General features: G+C 46.8%; 1 long non-coding RNA gene across 2 annotated transcripts; it reads left to right on the top strand.

The window, feature by feature from the left end:
- The first annotated feature begins 1,646 nt into the window (after positions 1-1,646).
- Positions 1,647-16,399, top strand: LOC112675046 (uncharacterized). Of its 2 annotated transcripts, XR_004804853.1 has the most exons (4): positions 1,647-1,820; positions 4,390-4,558; positions 15,173-15,297; positions 16,243-16,399. It is a non-coding gene; the product is annotated as an uncharacterized LOC112675046 (long non-coding RNA). The 2 variants fall into 2 exon arrangements; XR_003145731.2 differs by lacking the exon at positions 4,390-4,558.
- The last annotated feature ends 292 nt before the right edge of the window (positions 16,400-16,691 follow it).

Below are 16,691 nucleotides of genomic sequence, written 5' to 3' on the forward strand. Positions count from 1 at the left end.
AACCCGGTGTGCAGAGGAGGCCGACCTCGTCATTCCTGATCCTGAGTTCACCAAGTCTCACCACCACCTAGGTCCCTGCTCTCCAATCCAAGAGCAGTCTTTCCTTTTGGGCAGGGCCCACAGAGAGAAGGTGACTGTGACCTGTGACAAGCAGGCTTCGGGGAGCTTTGCCCTAAAGCCCCAAGCCACTAACACACTTGTTGCTAAAAGATGTGTGTGTCAAGGGGCAGGGGGGGGATAATGTTTTGGAAAACGGATGAAGGGAGCAGCTCATGGATCTGGGCTCCTGATCCCTTTGAGATGTTCCTGGCCTGGGTCCCCTTCTTTCTCCACATTTGGGCCCAGGGATCCATTCTACTTTTCCCCGAGCAAGTGTTTGAGTCAGAGTTCTCCAGAGAAACACAATCAAAAGGATAATATAATAAGGAATTGGCTCATGTGGTTATGGAGGCTAACAAGCTTAAAATCTGCAGGCTGGACTGGCAGGCTGGAGGCCCAGAAGGGCAGGCATTCCAGTTGGAGTCTGAGGACTGTCTGCTGAAGAAATCTCTTACTTGGGGGATGGTTGGTTTTTCTGTACTACTCAGGCCTTCAATTGATTAGACAAGGCCCACCTACATTATAGAGGGCAATCTATTATTCTCCAAGTCTGCTGATTTAAATGTTAATCTCATCTAAAAACACCATCTTAGAACCCCCTGCCCCTCCCTGAATAAGATATGACCAACTCTGGGCATCTTGGCCCAGCCTGGTTAATACATGAAATTAATAATCACAGCAAACGATAGCTGGGGTCCTTGGGAAAGGGGAGGCAAACCAACTGAGCGCCAAAGACCATTCCAACTGTCCTAGCCCCGTTTATAATGAAATGAGAGTCACATGGGAGGATGGATGGACCAATAGGTAGATGCAGAGATGGAGAGGCAGACAGGTAGGTAGATGGGTAGGGAAAGACATATAGATACTAGTACTGGCTAGTACTGGTAACTAGTAACTTTCCAGTCAGTCTTAGACTGAAATACAAAACCAGAGAATGACAGAGCAGAAAAGTCAACTTGCCCAACTCTTGAGTTTCCACGTGAGGAAAACAAGATACCCTGAGAAGAAGAGCGATCTGTTCAAGGTCCCACAGAGTCATTGGCAGAGGTTCTGTGGCCCCTACTCTGACTCCCGGGACTGGCAAGGGAATCAGGTATGTATGATGTATATGCTTGATCCAGCTGGGCTACACTGCAGGAACTTCCAGGCCTACTGTGTGCTCATGCAGCGGATGCGACCTGGACTGGTGGTGGAGCTCTACTCCAGGCCCTGACATCTCAACCTGTGGCCTCTGCTGCCACTGAGGCCACAAAGAGAGAGTTGGCGTGTCGGAGGCCGGGTCCTCCAATATTTCAGTACAGAAACACCTGTCACGTCTGCTCTCAGCCACGTGGCCCTTCATGAGTAAGAGGGCTCGGGATGTGGGTGAGCACATGAGTATTTGGTGAGAAGCATGTCTGACATGGGATACTTTGCTATTTCTTTGTTGGGACCCCAGGGTCTCCTTTTCTACAGGTTGGAGGCAAAGGAGTTGCCCCAGGATATCTCAGCACCCCAAGAATCTCTCTCCAAGGTGTTTGACTTCACAATGCACGGAATACCTCCACCTTCTACACTGCAGAACTTGCTGCGCTTTGTGTAGGGAAGGATTTGAAGGAACATTCCTGTCATTCCTTCCAACTAAACAAATGGAGCCACAAGATCAGGATCTGTCAGAAGTCCTGGACGGCCTGGATCATTTTCTCCCATTTTTGCCTAAGGCTCAGGAAAATCGCCCCAGGGTAACGCTATGTCTGATCCCGCCCCATGTTCATCCAGGTTGTTAGAATGTTGGCTCTCAGTATTTTTAGGCTTTTAAATCTTGTCCCTTCTAGGGTGGGGTTTATTAATAAGTATTGGTCAAGCATTATGGCATTGACCAGAATCTGGGTTCACATCATTAGTACCTCATTGACTGCCTGCGTCCTCCGAGGTGCCTTACTTATAACAAACTGCAATCGGATAGCTGGACTTGAATTGCTTGGCTCCTTGAAGGCATTAGGAGCTGAGATGTGCTTTCCTTTCCTTTCTTTTTTTTTTTTTTTTTTTTAAGATTTTTATTTATTTATTTGAGAGAGAGAGAGCAAGAGCAGGTGGAGGAGCAGAGGGAAAGGGAGAAGCAAAACTCCTCGCTGAGCAGGGAGCCCAATGTGGGACTCTATCCCAGGACCCTGGGATCATGAGCCGAAGGCAGATGCTTAACCAACTGAGCCACCCAGGTGCCCCTGAAGTGTGCTTTTCAAGTGGCACTAGTGTTCTTTCAATAAATTAAAATAGAGTTTTTTGTTAAAATAACCAAGAACAAAGAAGAAAACATTATTTTAAAATAGGATATGCAGTTGGAGTTAGATCCAAAGAAATGCCAGCACTAAGGCATAAACTGGCATCTTCATTGCCAGTGCTGCCGTCCATTTTTTTAGTGTAATCCTGGTCTTCCTTAGGCTTGGGGAGAATTTATCGACTCTGAATCTTTTAACTCTCTTAGCTGTGTGCCAAATCTGATTGGATTTGTCAAGAGTCCTGGTGGGCAGCTTTTCTCCAGCCTTGATCCCTGAGGTTTAATTAAGGACCTCTCCTGACCTCTTATAAAACTTCTCAGAAGAAGGCTTTAATTTCTTCTGTTTTTGTTTATGTCTTAGCCCTGTTTCCTTGCAGTCTGCAGAGAGAAAGAGAGAGTGAATTATAGTAAGCTGTGATGTTTGTAAATATTTGAAACTTGTGACTTTTTCTGAATCAGCAGTAACATTTTCCTTACCTGAATTCCTTTCTCAGTCTCAGTTCTTTAATGAGTTAGTTATCTCTAATCTCCATCGAAAGGTCCCTTGGGGGCAGCCCCGGTGGTGCAGCGGTTTAGCGCCGCCTGCAGCCTGGGGTGTGATCCTGGAGACCGAGGATCGAGTCCCACATCGGGCCTGCATGGAGCCTGCTTCTCCCTCTGTCTGTGTCTCTGCCTCTCTCTCGCTCTCTCTGAATGAATAAATAAATAAATCTTTAAAAAAAAAAAAAAAAAAGAAAGGTCCCTTGGCAACTAGGCCCCTGATAAGGTTTGATTGTAAACCGATCCCTAATGTCATTTGACTCTGCAAAGCCTGCTCTTTTGTAGGTACAAAGCAGGCCATCCCAGAACATGGCTTTTAAACTACTTTTAACCAGAAGGTGACAGAGCAAAAAGTGACTTCTGTCTGAGCATCCCTGTGGGCTCAACATGATCTCAGGAATGCAAAAACAGAAAAGTGCTGGAAGAGCTTACAGTCATTTTGCAGTGTGACCTGGGGATCAGACATGAAGTAACAGGGCCCAAAGGGGGCAGCTCGTTGAGTTTGACTCAGTGAGGCAAACTCCCCTGGGTTCAGACCACCTGTATGTGGAGCTGTTTCCTGCTGCAAATCGACTTCTCCTGTCTGGGTCAGGGCAGGCTTTGTTTTCTATTCCCTCCCAGGTCACAAATTCGCTTCCTCCTGGTAAAGAACATGAGAGCCCTGAAGTGAGTTGGATGGAGTTCAGTAAAGCTACAAAGCTGAGTTGTCCAACAGCCAATGTGGTTAGGAAGATCAGGAACTCAGGAAGGACCACTGCTGGGCTTCGCTACACCCTGGCTGGTGTCATGGTGGGGGAGGGCTTCAGCCTATTTAATCCCAGGTGTTTGGGAAGGCTTGGAGAAGATTTTGGCTTGAACAGAATCTATGTAATCTGCAATGCAGATCACTTGTTTTCTGTTTTTGTCTGCTTATTGGTCAATTTTGTAGTGTAAGACAACTTTCCATAATTCCCTTTAGAAGGGCTGAACCAGAGTGCCTGGGTGGCTTGGCCGATTAACTGTCTGCCTTTGGCCCAGGTCATGATCCTGAGGTTTTGGGATCGAGCCCCACATCGGGCTCCCTGCTTAGTGAGGGAGTTTGCTCCTCCCTCTCCTTCTACCCCTGCCCCCTGCTCATGCTCTCTCTCTCTCAAATAAATAAAATCTTTAAAAGGAAAAAAAAAAAGGAAAGGCTGAGAGTCCGACTCTTGAATAAAGTAAATGAATAATTTAAAAAAAAAGAGAGAGAGAAAGAAAGAAAGAAGAAAGAAAGAAAGAAAGAAAGAAAGAAAGAAAGAAAGAAAGAAAGAAAGAAAAGCTGAACCAAGTTGATTAATAAAGTTCTTATCAAAAGGTCCAAATTCTGCCTGGGTCTTGTGGCCACAAGTGCTCTGAGGGGTGGCATGAAAATGGCCTGTGGGAGGTGAGTAGATAGAAATCGTTAACATTTATTGAGTGCTTGCTGAGAACCAGGCACTCTGTGAAAACTTTACTTCATGATCTTATTTATTAAGATATACAATGTTCTCTGGAGGAAGAGGTTCTCATCCTGTTTGGGAACAATCAGGAGAGAGAAGAATTCAACTGGAGGCAGGTCTTGGTGCCAAGAGGGGCCGTCCTTGCCAGGTGACTTACTCCTTCACAGTGCAGATCACCTGGAGAGGAAAGACCCTACCCTCCCAGGTATGCTACCCCAACCCCACCACTGCTACGGGGAACAGACCCAGCTCCCCTCCAGGCTGCCTGGGCTTTAGGAAGGCTGGCTCGCTGAGCATTATGCTACAGGCTTATCCTCACTACAATCCTGTAAGGGAGGAGAGTCTTTTTGCCCCCATTTAACAGATGATGACACTGAGACCCAGAGGGAATGACAGTTTGCCCACAATCCCACAACCAGAGGCTGACAGCGGAGTTCTCCAGTGTTCAACCTCCGTCTCCCCACTATGGTAATTTGCCAATGTTCTGACTCAGCCTAAGTGGGGTCCACCCTTTGGGTGGAATGGTCTCAGTCACAGTTCTGTGACTAGGACTATTGAGAATCTTGAGTAGGGTTAAGAGGGTCTGAATAATTATGGAAAGGTGTCTTACACTGCAAAATTGATCAATAAGCAGACAAAAACAGAAAATAAGCAATGTGCATTATAGGTTGTGTTAGTTGGCTAGCCTGCCATAACAGGACACCATAGACTGGCTGGATTAAATAACAGAAATTCATATTCTCACAAATCTGGATGCCGGAAGTCTAAGCCCAAGATGCCAGCAGGGTAAATGGTGAGAAGTGCAGATGGCCGCCTACTTGCTGTGTCCTCACGTGGCCTTTTCTCTGTGTGTGCACATCCCTGGTCTCTCTCTCTCTTCTTGGGGACATCCTATTGGATTAGGGCCCCACCCTCATGACCTTACTTAACTTTATCCCCTTAGAGGCCTAATCTCCAAATACAGTCACATCGCGCGTTGGGCTGTACTGTGGGAATTTTGAGGGGACATAACCGCAGTCTAATCATAGATGACTCAAAGCTCTGTGTCCCTCCTGATGCAGACCCCACAGCATGGGGCTGTCAGGCGAGTCCCAGGTGACATCTCTGCAAGACTTGGCAGCTAGAGGCTGCTCCCCACAATCCTCAGCCATGAAAGACCACTGCTCCACTGAGAATTCAGGAAGGCTTTTTACAGAACTTCTGCTGATTCCTACAGCTTTATAAAACCCAACATTTACATGTAATCATTTTCACATCAGCTAAAGCTTTTCCATTTACCAACTCAAAAGAGGGACTGCAGCCACAGCCCCCTCCCTATCTGGTCAGTTTTAATCAATATTACTTTTTTTTAGTCCTCATAGCTGCCTAAGATTTTATTTTATTTTTTATTTTTAATAATTTTTATTATTTATTTATGATAGTCACACACAGACACACACACACACACACAGAGAGAGAGAGAGAGAGAGAGAGGCAGAAAAATAGGCAGAGGGAGAAGCAGGCTCCACATACTAGGAGCCCGATGTGGGATTCGATCCCGGGTCTCCAGGATCGCGCCCTGGGCCAAAGGCAGGCGCCAAACCGCTGCGCCACCCAGGGATCCCACTGCCTAAGATTTTAGAGGGCTATACTCTTCCCATATACAAAGTTGATTTCTTTTATTCTATCCCTGAAATAGCTTTTCCCATGAATATTCATTTTTTAAAGATTTATTTATTTGAGAGAGAGAGAGTAAGAGCACATGCGCTCTTTTAAGAGTGGGGAGGAGGGGCAGAGTGCAAGGGAAAGAATCTCAAGCAGACTGTGCACTGAGCATAAAGCCCAATGTGGGGCTTAATCTCAAGACCCTGAGATCAGGACCTGGGCTGAAACCAAGAATCAGACAACCACCTGAGCCACCCAGGTCCCTCATAGCTTTTCCAATGAAATAAATGGTTTTGCAAAAAGCCATGCATACCTTGTTAAATTTGCTCAAGAAAAAAAGAAAGAAAGAAAGAAGAAAGGAAGAAAGAAAGAAGAAGAAGAAAAAAAGAAAGAAAGAAAGAAAGAAAGAAAGAAAGAAAGAAAGAAAGAAAGAAAGAAGGAAAGAAGGAAGGAAAGAAAGGAGGGAAGGAGGGAGGGAGGGTGGGAGGGAGGCAGGGAAGGAGGGAAGGAAGGAAGGAAACCCTGATTTGTAGTTTGGCAAGTCTCATGGTGTAAATATCTCTACCATAATAGATTTCAAGTTATCAATGGTTTAAACACTGGTTCACAAAGTTTTTGAATATTTTATACTTGGCTCCCATGAACCACTGCTCCAAGTTACCACTGCTTATTCTGCTCATGATCACAGAAACCATAGCGTTTTTTTTTTTTTTTTAAGATTTTATTTATTTATTCATGAGAGACACACAGAGAAAGAGAGAGAGGCAGAGACACAGGCAGAGGGAGAAGCAGGCTCCTCGCAGGGAGCCTGATGTGAGACTTGATCCTGGGTCTCCAGGACCACAACCTGGGCTGAAAGGTGGCGCTAAACTGCTGAGCCACCCGGGCTGCCCCCATTTCATAGGTTTTAATTTGGATCAGGGTGCAATCTGAGATCTTGATCACAGTGAGGTTGAATGGCCCCTCTAGGACCCAGTCTCACAATCTTATTTCAATTCTTATGATGCTTGAAACCTCTGAGCACAGATCCATGTGCATCTAATACATGATTCTAAGTTAGAACAGTCATCCATTTGCTGGAGATCAGTCACTCCACTGGCTGTGGGAATTCTCGCAGGGCCTTGGTCTTCATGGGAAAAGCCAAAAGTTAATCAGGAGCAAGTCAGGGGAAGATAGCTGGCAGGTGTAAAAGCTGCCCAAACATGTGCTTTGCTGGAACTGGGTGTCTCATTATTTTTCACTCAACAAGGACTGTGGGGCTTCGGCCACTGGTCCCTGTCTGGCCTACTGCTGATGACAGAGTGATCAAGTCCTCCTTGGGCCCTGAATGACTGTCTGCACACCATGTATGTGAATATGTCCAGGGAGCTTCCACCACAGAGTCAGAATTGAGAAACTCCACATGGCTCCTCAGTAACTATGTTACATAAAACATGTTGGTCATAGTACCAAGTTTGTGGCCACGATGTGGCATTTCAAAAGAAAAGAGATCTGGGAGGAGGTCTTGGAGATAACTGGGCTTGGAGGCATCATACTCCACTGAGTTAAACATAAGTGGGAATTGTAGCAAGTTTTGGCTCAGGAACGAAAACGTTTTCAGAGTGACCAGCATGGAGAGGGAAGGGATGATTCCCCTACCCCCTCCCCTAACCATGCCCCTGCTGCTGTATCAGGCCAGGCTTGGAGGGGAGCAGAAGGAAGCAAGGGGCCCCTCAATTCCCTCTCCTCCACCTCGTGTATATTCTCCTCTCCTTCCCCCTGTATTCTGCTCTCCTGATTATTCCTGGGTCCCAGCTGAGCTGGCAAAGTGGGCACAATGTTACTAATAAGCTGATTTGAGAGAAGAGTTTACCTCATTGGACCTTTGGGAAAGACCTTGTCTGGCACCTTGCTTTGTAGAATAACAAACTTGAATGAAACTAACAGTGATACTAGCCTACACCACTACCATATTCTTATTTTATATACCAAAGATGCCAAGAATCACTTCTGTAGGTGAAATCTGCCTTTCCTCTGGCAAGAGAAAGACTATATTGGAAATGGTATCCTTGGGGCCTCTTCTCCATTCTAGAGCTTCTCTGAGCTCAGGGGAGGGTGGGCACAGATAACTTCACACATCTACTTACCCTTGGCCAGTGTTCTCCATAACACATCATGACATTTGAAACATCAATAATGATTTATCCTTTCTCTTATACTCCTGTGGTCTCTGTTTTCTCATCGGCCTATTTTGGGGAATTAACGAAATTAAAATAATTTACCAATGAACATCTACTCTGTGCCAAATCCTATATTAGGTATTTTACAAATACTATTCCCAAACCTAGTAACATCATGAGATAGGAATCATATCTACTATTTTATAGATGAAGAAGCTGAGACCCAGAGAAATTATGGATTTGTTCAAGGCCATAAAGAGTTAAGATTCCAGTCAAGTCTTTTTAACTCAAAGTCTCACATTTTCTCACTATGTTACTATGTAATATAAAACATTGCATCAGTCAGCATAAAATTATTTATTATTATTATTATTATTATTATTATTTTAAAGATTTTATTTATTTATTTATTCATGAGAGACACAGAGAGAGAGAGGCAGAGACACAGGCAGAGGGAGAAGCAGGCTCCATGCAGGGAGCCTGATGCACGACTCGATCCCAGGACTCCAGGATCACGCCCTGGGCCAAAGGCAGGTGCTAAACCGCTGAGCCACCCAGGGATCCCCTGGTCAGCATAAAATTAGATTGTGCTACAGTAACAAGTAACCCTAAAATCTTTGGGGTTTATAACAACCAAGTTTTATGTTATCCTCCCATGTGATGTGTAATTCACAGGCATCACAGTTAGCTAGGGGCTCTGCTCCAGTCTCCCGAGACCCAGGCTGTTGATGGAATAGCCAGTGGTCTGTTGCCAGCCAGTAGGGGAAGAGGAAGTTCCAGAGGGTCTGAAACTAGCAATTAAATTCCCTGGCTTTGAATTGACACACTTCTACTCGCGACTCACTGGCCCAACTATTACATGAATATTCCAAACCACAATGGGGAGGAAGTGCAAATCCCACTGGACAGCCGAGAACAGAAAGTTACATGGCGGGTAGCATTGAAACCTGCTAAGAGTGTCTGACACGGGATTTGGCACCTAAGTGCTCAATAAACATTATTTCACACCCTTTTCCCTTCCCCAACTACGAATAGCTTATGGTGAAATAGTGCTTTTTGGATCAAGAGATGGGCATAGTGAACAGGCCTTTCATTTTGTACTCTGTTCAATGCTTTCTTTCTCTGTTGTTTTGCAGCTGGATCATAGGGTACTGGGAGCAGTCCACATCTGGATCAGATTGTTCCAGGGCCAGGGTCTCCAGTGACTTGACGTCTATTCTATGTATCTCTTTATAATTGCTTTTACATTCAGGAAAGAATATAACTCAAGAACACACTGCAGAAGGAACACATTAGTATCAGGAATCTCTATCAGTCGTCCTTAAATGCCATGGTGCTGGTGATGGATGATACTCACATGCACGACACATGACAGCCTCCCATGGGTATCCTTGATTGGCTCAGGGCTATAGGCAATCCCTGGCTTCTGGAGGTTTTAAGCCCACCCCTTTTCCTTCCTTATAGGGTAGGCTCTCAGAATGAAAGTGACTGACATTATCATAGTTATCTGCTCTAATTGATTCACCACTCATTTTAAAACCTCAGTAGTTCATGAGTAATAGCAAATTGCCTATGACACACCTTATAGCTGCTCCAGACGTGCAGCATGTCAGGCCACTCCTGTGGAAGAACTGCTGGTCCAGATGATGCCAGGGCAACCAGTTGTGAAATGAAAAATTGTTTTGATTAACCAGTTGTTTTATCTATACTGTGCCAAAGAATTGATCGGAGAGGACATTTTGTCCACACTAACTGAATTGGCTAGTGGTCTTGGCATTGTGTACACCCGCCTGGGTATAAAGAATGTGAGCATAATACCAAATCACAGAATGTTGGACTGGAAGGAATCTCTGGAGACATTTTCAGACATTCCCCTCATGTTACAGATGAGGAAACTAAGGAACAGCCAGGCTTAAAGATTTGCTAAGGGGCATGCAGCACAATTGTTAACTATTGTTTTAGAAAAGAGGTACGTGCGGGCACGTCTTCACCCACAGCATTTTTAACATTTTCTGTAGCTATTTCAGAATCAAGACACTCAACTGAATGGTATTGCATACTTTCTAAAAGTAGACAAGAATTTGAGAAACACCCCATGGTGCAATTGTTCATTGCTTAAACTTGCTGCTGACTCACTTGCCTTACACCACTTCTTTACCAACCTCGGTCATGGCATCTGTCACTTAACATTGGTTTAGGTTTTTTTTCCTCAGCTGGTCCCATCCTCTCAGGCTGGGCTGGGAAACAGGATGTAGTGACATCACCTCCACTCATCTCCATTGGCTGGTGGACCAGGGCTCAGAGGTGAGATCTCCGCAGGGAACCTCCTGGCACACAGATATTCTCCAGCCTGAAGTAAGCCACCTGTTCCCCGTGAAGCTGTTTAGGGCCACAACATCTGTGGAGCAAAGAAGCCAAGGGTTTTGGGCTTCCAATTTTTGAAGAAGGGTAAATACAGTACCCCCTGCAAACAAACACCTCTGTTGACTACACTTGAACTGTTGAGGTGGGGAAATCCCATTCAAAAGTAGCCATTGGATCAGCGCCTTCCATACTTCCACTGAATTGTGAATTGAGATTTTTCCCCTCCCCTTGTGTTCCTGCCTTTTGAGATGTCTTCAGTTTGAGACAGGTGATTTTATGGTGGTCCCTTCAATCTATTCCTCTTTTCTTAAGTCTCAAGGCTCACTGTTCAGGGCTCAGGAGGGAAGGCACCCCAGATCAGTTCTGTATGGCCCTGGGCTGAGGGTCAGAGCCAGTGGCCAGGATCTAGGCTGTCCATTGTCACTGGCCAGTCTAGGATTTTGGCAGCTCTCCCAACCCTACAGGCCCAGATGCAGAAGGCAGCCTTTGGCATAGGCAGAGAGCTCTTAGGATCAGGGCCAAAAAGTCAGCCCTTTCCCCCAGATGGAACACATGGGACTGCCCCTCCCCCCCACAGCACACCTTTTTCCCTCTCCCATGTGCTTACGTGGCTTAAGAAGTACTTGGGAGTTTGGTAGGGGTAGGGGAGCAGGGAAGACGGAGAGTAGGGTGACAACCTTGGACAAAAATTTGCCTAACCCATACCAAATAAGAGAGGGGGAGGAAAAGACCTGGAGCAAGAGAGTAGATTCCAGGCATACTGGGTACCTTCTCCTGGTTTTATGCATTGTTGAAAAGACATCATGAAAGACTTTGCTCTTCCCAGTCTGTCCTCTTCTTAACTTTGGTACAAAGCTATATAAACAGACACAGACACAGAATCACACTCATGAGTTAACACACATGTAACTTCACCTTATAACTCACATAGCAGTCATCTCTTCTTACCATTGGGTTCAGGTTCTGGAAAACTCTGGTGGTAGAAGAATTCATGTTTGAAGAACTTAAGCCTTTAAGAGAAAGTAAAGCTAGGAGGGGAAAGATCAGAAATAAACTAGAGAAACTCTTTATAATTGCTTTTACATTCAGGAAAGAATATAACTCAAGAACACACTGCAGAAGGAACACATTAGGATGTATCATATCTCCGTTGGTGGAAGTGTGAACTGGTTCAGCCAAGCTCGTGAGCAATTTGGCAACGTGTATAAGACTGGGAATGTGTTCTCCCAAGGGTGAGCAGCAGCACTTCTAGGGACAAACTCTAGAGAAACAAGTTCAAGGAGGTTCACAGCAGAATCATTTGTGACAAGTGAAAAATTAGAAATAACTTCCATATCCATCAGTAGGTTAATGGATGAATTGTGCTCTATTTGTACAGTTTAATGTTATTCATCAGTTAAAATGAATGAGCTAGATGTTCACCCAGTGACATAAGTAGACCTTAGAAACATCATGTTAGGTGAAAAAGGCAAGTTCCAGAATGATAGGTTCAGTGCAACACTACTTAACGTAAATTAAGAAGCACTTAAAACATTGCTAGGTATAATTTATGAGTAATTTATACATGATAAAGTATGAACACATTATGAGAAGAATATCCATCAGTTTTAGGATATCTCCTATATCTTTGGATGAAGAAAAAAGGGAGGCAAAGGGGACTTTGCCGAGTCTGCAAGTTTGTTTGTTTGTGGGACACCTGGGTGGCTCCATGGGTAAAGCGTCTTGACTCTTGATTTCGGTTCAGGTCATGATTTCAGGGTTGTGAGATTGAAACCCCACAACCTGCTCTGCTCAGCTTGGGAGTCTGTTTGAGATTCTCTCTTCTTTTTCCCCTTTTCGCACCCCCTCCCCCTGCTTGTGTTTGTGTGGGGGGTGTGTTCTCTCTCTCTCAATAAATAAAATCTTTTAAAAAATAAAGAATCCGACATGAATGTGGCAATATAACATTTGCTATTTCTGGTGGTTGGTGCAAGGCTTTTATTTTATTACTCCTTATATTTTTTTGTATGCTTGAAATATTGCAACATTGGGAAATGGAAAGAAGTTTCCCATGGCATTTTGCATACATTTACCAAGGCAGTAATGGATACGGTGCTGTGATTTTGTGTTTTCATCTCTTCTGTGAGAGAAACTTTTCAGAATTTCCCTTCTTTGTATCTGCAATGAACTGCTTGTAAATGCCTTTTTCTCTGAGTTGCAGAAATATCATCTGGAAGGGCATTTTTCTGGCTAGTTATCCCACACCCTCCTGATCTCATGACTCGGAGTGATTGACTTCGTCTCCATCCAGATATCTGAAAAAACCATAGCATTCCAAGTAGGCTCCACCCAAACCTCCGCAGGACCTCTTCCCAGGGTCAGGGCTGGAGGGCTCACCTCTGTCCGGGAGGGCTTCCTGCCAAGTGCCTGGCTGCCCTTCTGCTGGTTTACTTCCTTCTTTCTTTACCTTCCCCGAAGTTTCCTTGCAAAACCTTACTCTTTGGCTACCCCAACATCTCCTTTTTTTTTTTTTATTCCCAACCCCTAGTTTCCTCCAGTCTTTTTTTTTTTTTTTTTTAACATTTCATTTATTTATTCATGAGAGACAGAGAGAGAGAGAGAGGCAGGGACATAGGCAGAGGGAGAAGCAGGCTCGCTGCCAGGAGCCCAATGTGGGACTCGATCCCGGGACTCTGGGATCATGCCCTGAGCCAAAGGCAGACACTCAACCACTGAGCCACCCAGGCGTCCCTGACCTTCCAGTCTCTCTCATGATTCCACCAGTGCTAACCAACTAGAACAGTGGTTCTCAAACTTGACTGTACATTAGAATCACCTGGAAAGCTTATTAAAATACAGATTGCTGGCCCCGCCTCCACAGTTTCTGATTCAGTGGATGTGGATGGGGCCCAATGGTGTGCTGGAAACTCTTCTCCAAAAGAAAAAATAAGTACTGATTTGTAGTGTTTGCCAGTTCCCATGGTGTAAATATTCCCACGATGGTTGATTTCAAGCCCCCAATGTGACTGTCACTAGATGTGGACCAGGGGAGGGATGCATGTAATTGGTTCTCCCAAGGTGATACAAACCATCTCCAGCATACCCTTGGCACTGGGATCCTAAGAATGTGTATTTCTACTGAGGTTCCAAGTAATGCTGAAGCTGCTGGTACAGGAACCATGCTTCCAGAACCACTGTCCTACAAGGCTGAACATAAGAGTATGGGGTTTGGGAAGGGATTCCTGGATTTTGTGAATTGTGCAACCTTGACTTTAAAAATCCCACCTCCTAAATACCCACCGTTTGCTTTGACGTGGATGGAACTGGAGGGTATCATGCTGAGTGAAATAAGTCAATCGGAGAAGGACAAACATTATATGGTCTCATTCATTTGGGGAATATAAAAAATAGTGAAAGGGAATAAAGGGAAAGGAGAAAAAAATAAGTGGGAAATATCAGAAAGGGAGACAGAACATGAGAGACTCCTAACTCTGGGAAATGAACTAGGGGTGGTGGAAGGGGAGGTGGGCAAAGGGTGGGGGTGACTGGGTGACAGGCACTGAGGGGGGCACTTGATGGGATGAGCACTGGGTGTTATTCTATATGTTGGCAAATTGAACACCAATAAAAAATAAATTTATATATAAAAAAAATCCCACCTCCTTAAAAGGAGCCCAGAAGATTTCCTGCTCTAACAGCAAAGGTGGCTTTAAGTACTGGGGACTCGCATGGGCTATGCTGTAGATAAAACAAGCCCAAGGTCCATCCTGAGGTGGTGTGCTGGCCTGGATGCTTGGTCCCCTATCCTGAAAGCCCCCTGCCCACCAACCATGAACCATGCTGCTCCCATTTCATGCAGCAGTCTGCTCCCCTTTCCTGGCCCCAAACCCCACAGCCAAGGAGCATGGCCAGCAGGATGATGAGTGCCCACTAACCCCGAGGACTCCCGAAGGAAAGAACAGTCCTAGGATGCCACTGGGTCCCTGGCAGAACAAGGCATAGATGCTAGGAAAGAAAGAAGAGAAGGAGGTGGAGAAGGAGTGAGAAAAGGAAAGGCTAGAGAGGAAGAGTGGGGAAGGAGAGGCTGGTGGTGGGGTTCAGCAGCTTCCAGGGGACTTAGGTCACACCCCAGATCAGGCAAAAATGAAAGCACCAAATGACAACTGTCCATACCTCTACTAGTGGCATAACAGCTCCATTCTGGGAGCACATTGGTCCTCCCACTGACTACCCAGGCCAGATACGCTTGGAGCCTCGTCTGGGAAGAACAGAGGAGGCTCTGTAGGCTCTGTGGGATGAGCAAGCTCACAGGGGAGAAAGACAGGATTAACGCACAGCAGTATTGCCATACACACTCCGGATATTATCAAGTTGGTATATAGGACTGTATGTCATTAGGATTACAGGGTGGAATAACTCCAGGTGTGCTTGACATTTCTATTCAAATTGTACTTTGGGAAGCCTATATAGGTTTTCATTGCTGGTAATTTCTCTGACTCCTTCCTCCCAGAGCCTGGTGTTCATGCTCAGCCTGCCCCCACCCTTGGCTGGCACACCCTCACAGTTCTCACCCCCAAGGACAGTTGGTGGGACCCCCATCCTTGCCTGCCTGGGAGGTGGGCCTAGGAGGGGAGGAGATGGCTGGGAGAAAGAATCCAGCACATTCTTCTCAGTTCGCAGGTGCAGAAGCTGCAGCCCAGAGGAAGGAGATGCATGCAAGGACTCCAGCAGTGTGGCTCAGGTGGATCAGAAGGGATGCCTTGCCCCGTGCTGCTGCTGGTACTTCGAACAGTCTGAGGTGGGGGACACCAGCCACCTAGAGAGACTTCTTATGTTGCCATGCACTCTCTTCCCTTCTGTTCCTTTCTTCACTTTCTTTCCCCCTTTCCATGCTACCTCCCCCCCTCTTCCTCCCTCTGTCAAAGGCTCAGCCTTTGCCCCTCCAGCTCCAGCTTTACTGCCCCCCCAAACGTCCCTCCCCATCCTTGTCGACTTGCTCCAGCTCTGTCGGGATGGGCCACAGTACTCAGGCTCTCGGCACACCTCCTATCTACTTGGGTGGGTTAAGCAGGAGGCATGTAACCACGGCCAGTTTCAACCAAACAACGTATTGCCAGATGGACACATACACACAAATGCAGAAAGAGGTGGCAATGCACAGGCAGCAAGCAGATCCCTCCCCAGAGCTGACTCTCCTAGACGCAGTCGCGGGCCTGCCTTTGTAGGGTCGTGAACTCTCCTTGTACTGACAGCAGCACTGTCCACCGCTGCAAGGTGGGCACTGTATCCTCATTTTACAAAGAGAACACAGAAGCAGAGTCGATAAAGGGCTTTCCCAAGGTTACACAGCCAATACAGGGAGGGCCTGCGACTTGAATCAAGATCTGATCAATTCTGAGGTTCCAGTTCTTTCCATTAATATTGGAAACAGGAGCCTTTTCTGAATGATGACCTCTTCTTCCTGGGCCCCACTCCTCTTCCCTAGGTGGAGGTTCCCTAGGGTGGCAGGGGGTTTCAGTTACAGCCTGAGGGGCTTAAATCAAGGGCTAGGTACAGTCCACGCCCGGGACATGCACCTAGAAAGTCGCTTTGAAAGGTGGCCTCGACCCAGGAGAGGGACCTGGGGGACAGACACCCCCCACTGAGAGGCTCCTTCCCTCCAGAAATCTTTCCTTCCCACCTCCCCTCCCCTCCCCCTCGGCCTCTCTCCCTCCATCTCTCTCCTCTCCACCATCCCTCTCAGGCTCTGCGCTCCTCAGGACTGCTCCTCGAAGAAACTGGCTGTGTGGGAAGATCCGCAGGGCTTGCGCTCCCGGAGCGGAGCCCCGCCCAGGGTGGGACTGCGCCCGCGGTGTCTGGGACTGGAGCTCTTCGGCGGCCGCAGGGCGCACTACCCCACTCTGACCACACGGTGCCGCCCTTGAGCTGCACCCCCCACCCCACCCCACGCTCGGTTGGGCAGGTGGCAGAGGCGGACCTGCTTTGCAGCCGGGTGGGCGGGGTGGCACCAGGGGCAGGAGCGTGGGCAGTCACGGGCACGGGTCCGTCCTGCAGGCCTTGCTGCCATCCTGCCTTCTGCCTCTGCTGTCCGGCTGCACCCAGGTCAGGGCTGAGTCTATCTCACACACCTCCCGTCACCGCGGGGGGGCCCATCCACGCAGCGCACCCTCCTGAGTCCCCACGGTGAGCCCA

This window comes from Canis lupus, chromosome 14, assembly GCF_003254725.2.
Source record: "Canis lupus dingo isolate Sandy chromosome 14, ASM325472v2, whole genome shotgun sequence".
Classification (NCBI taxonomy): domain Eukaryota; kingdom Metazoa; phylum Chordata; class Mammalia; order Carnivora; family Canidae; genus Canis; species Canis lupus.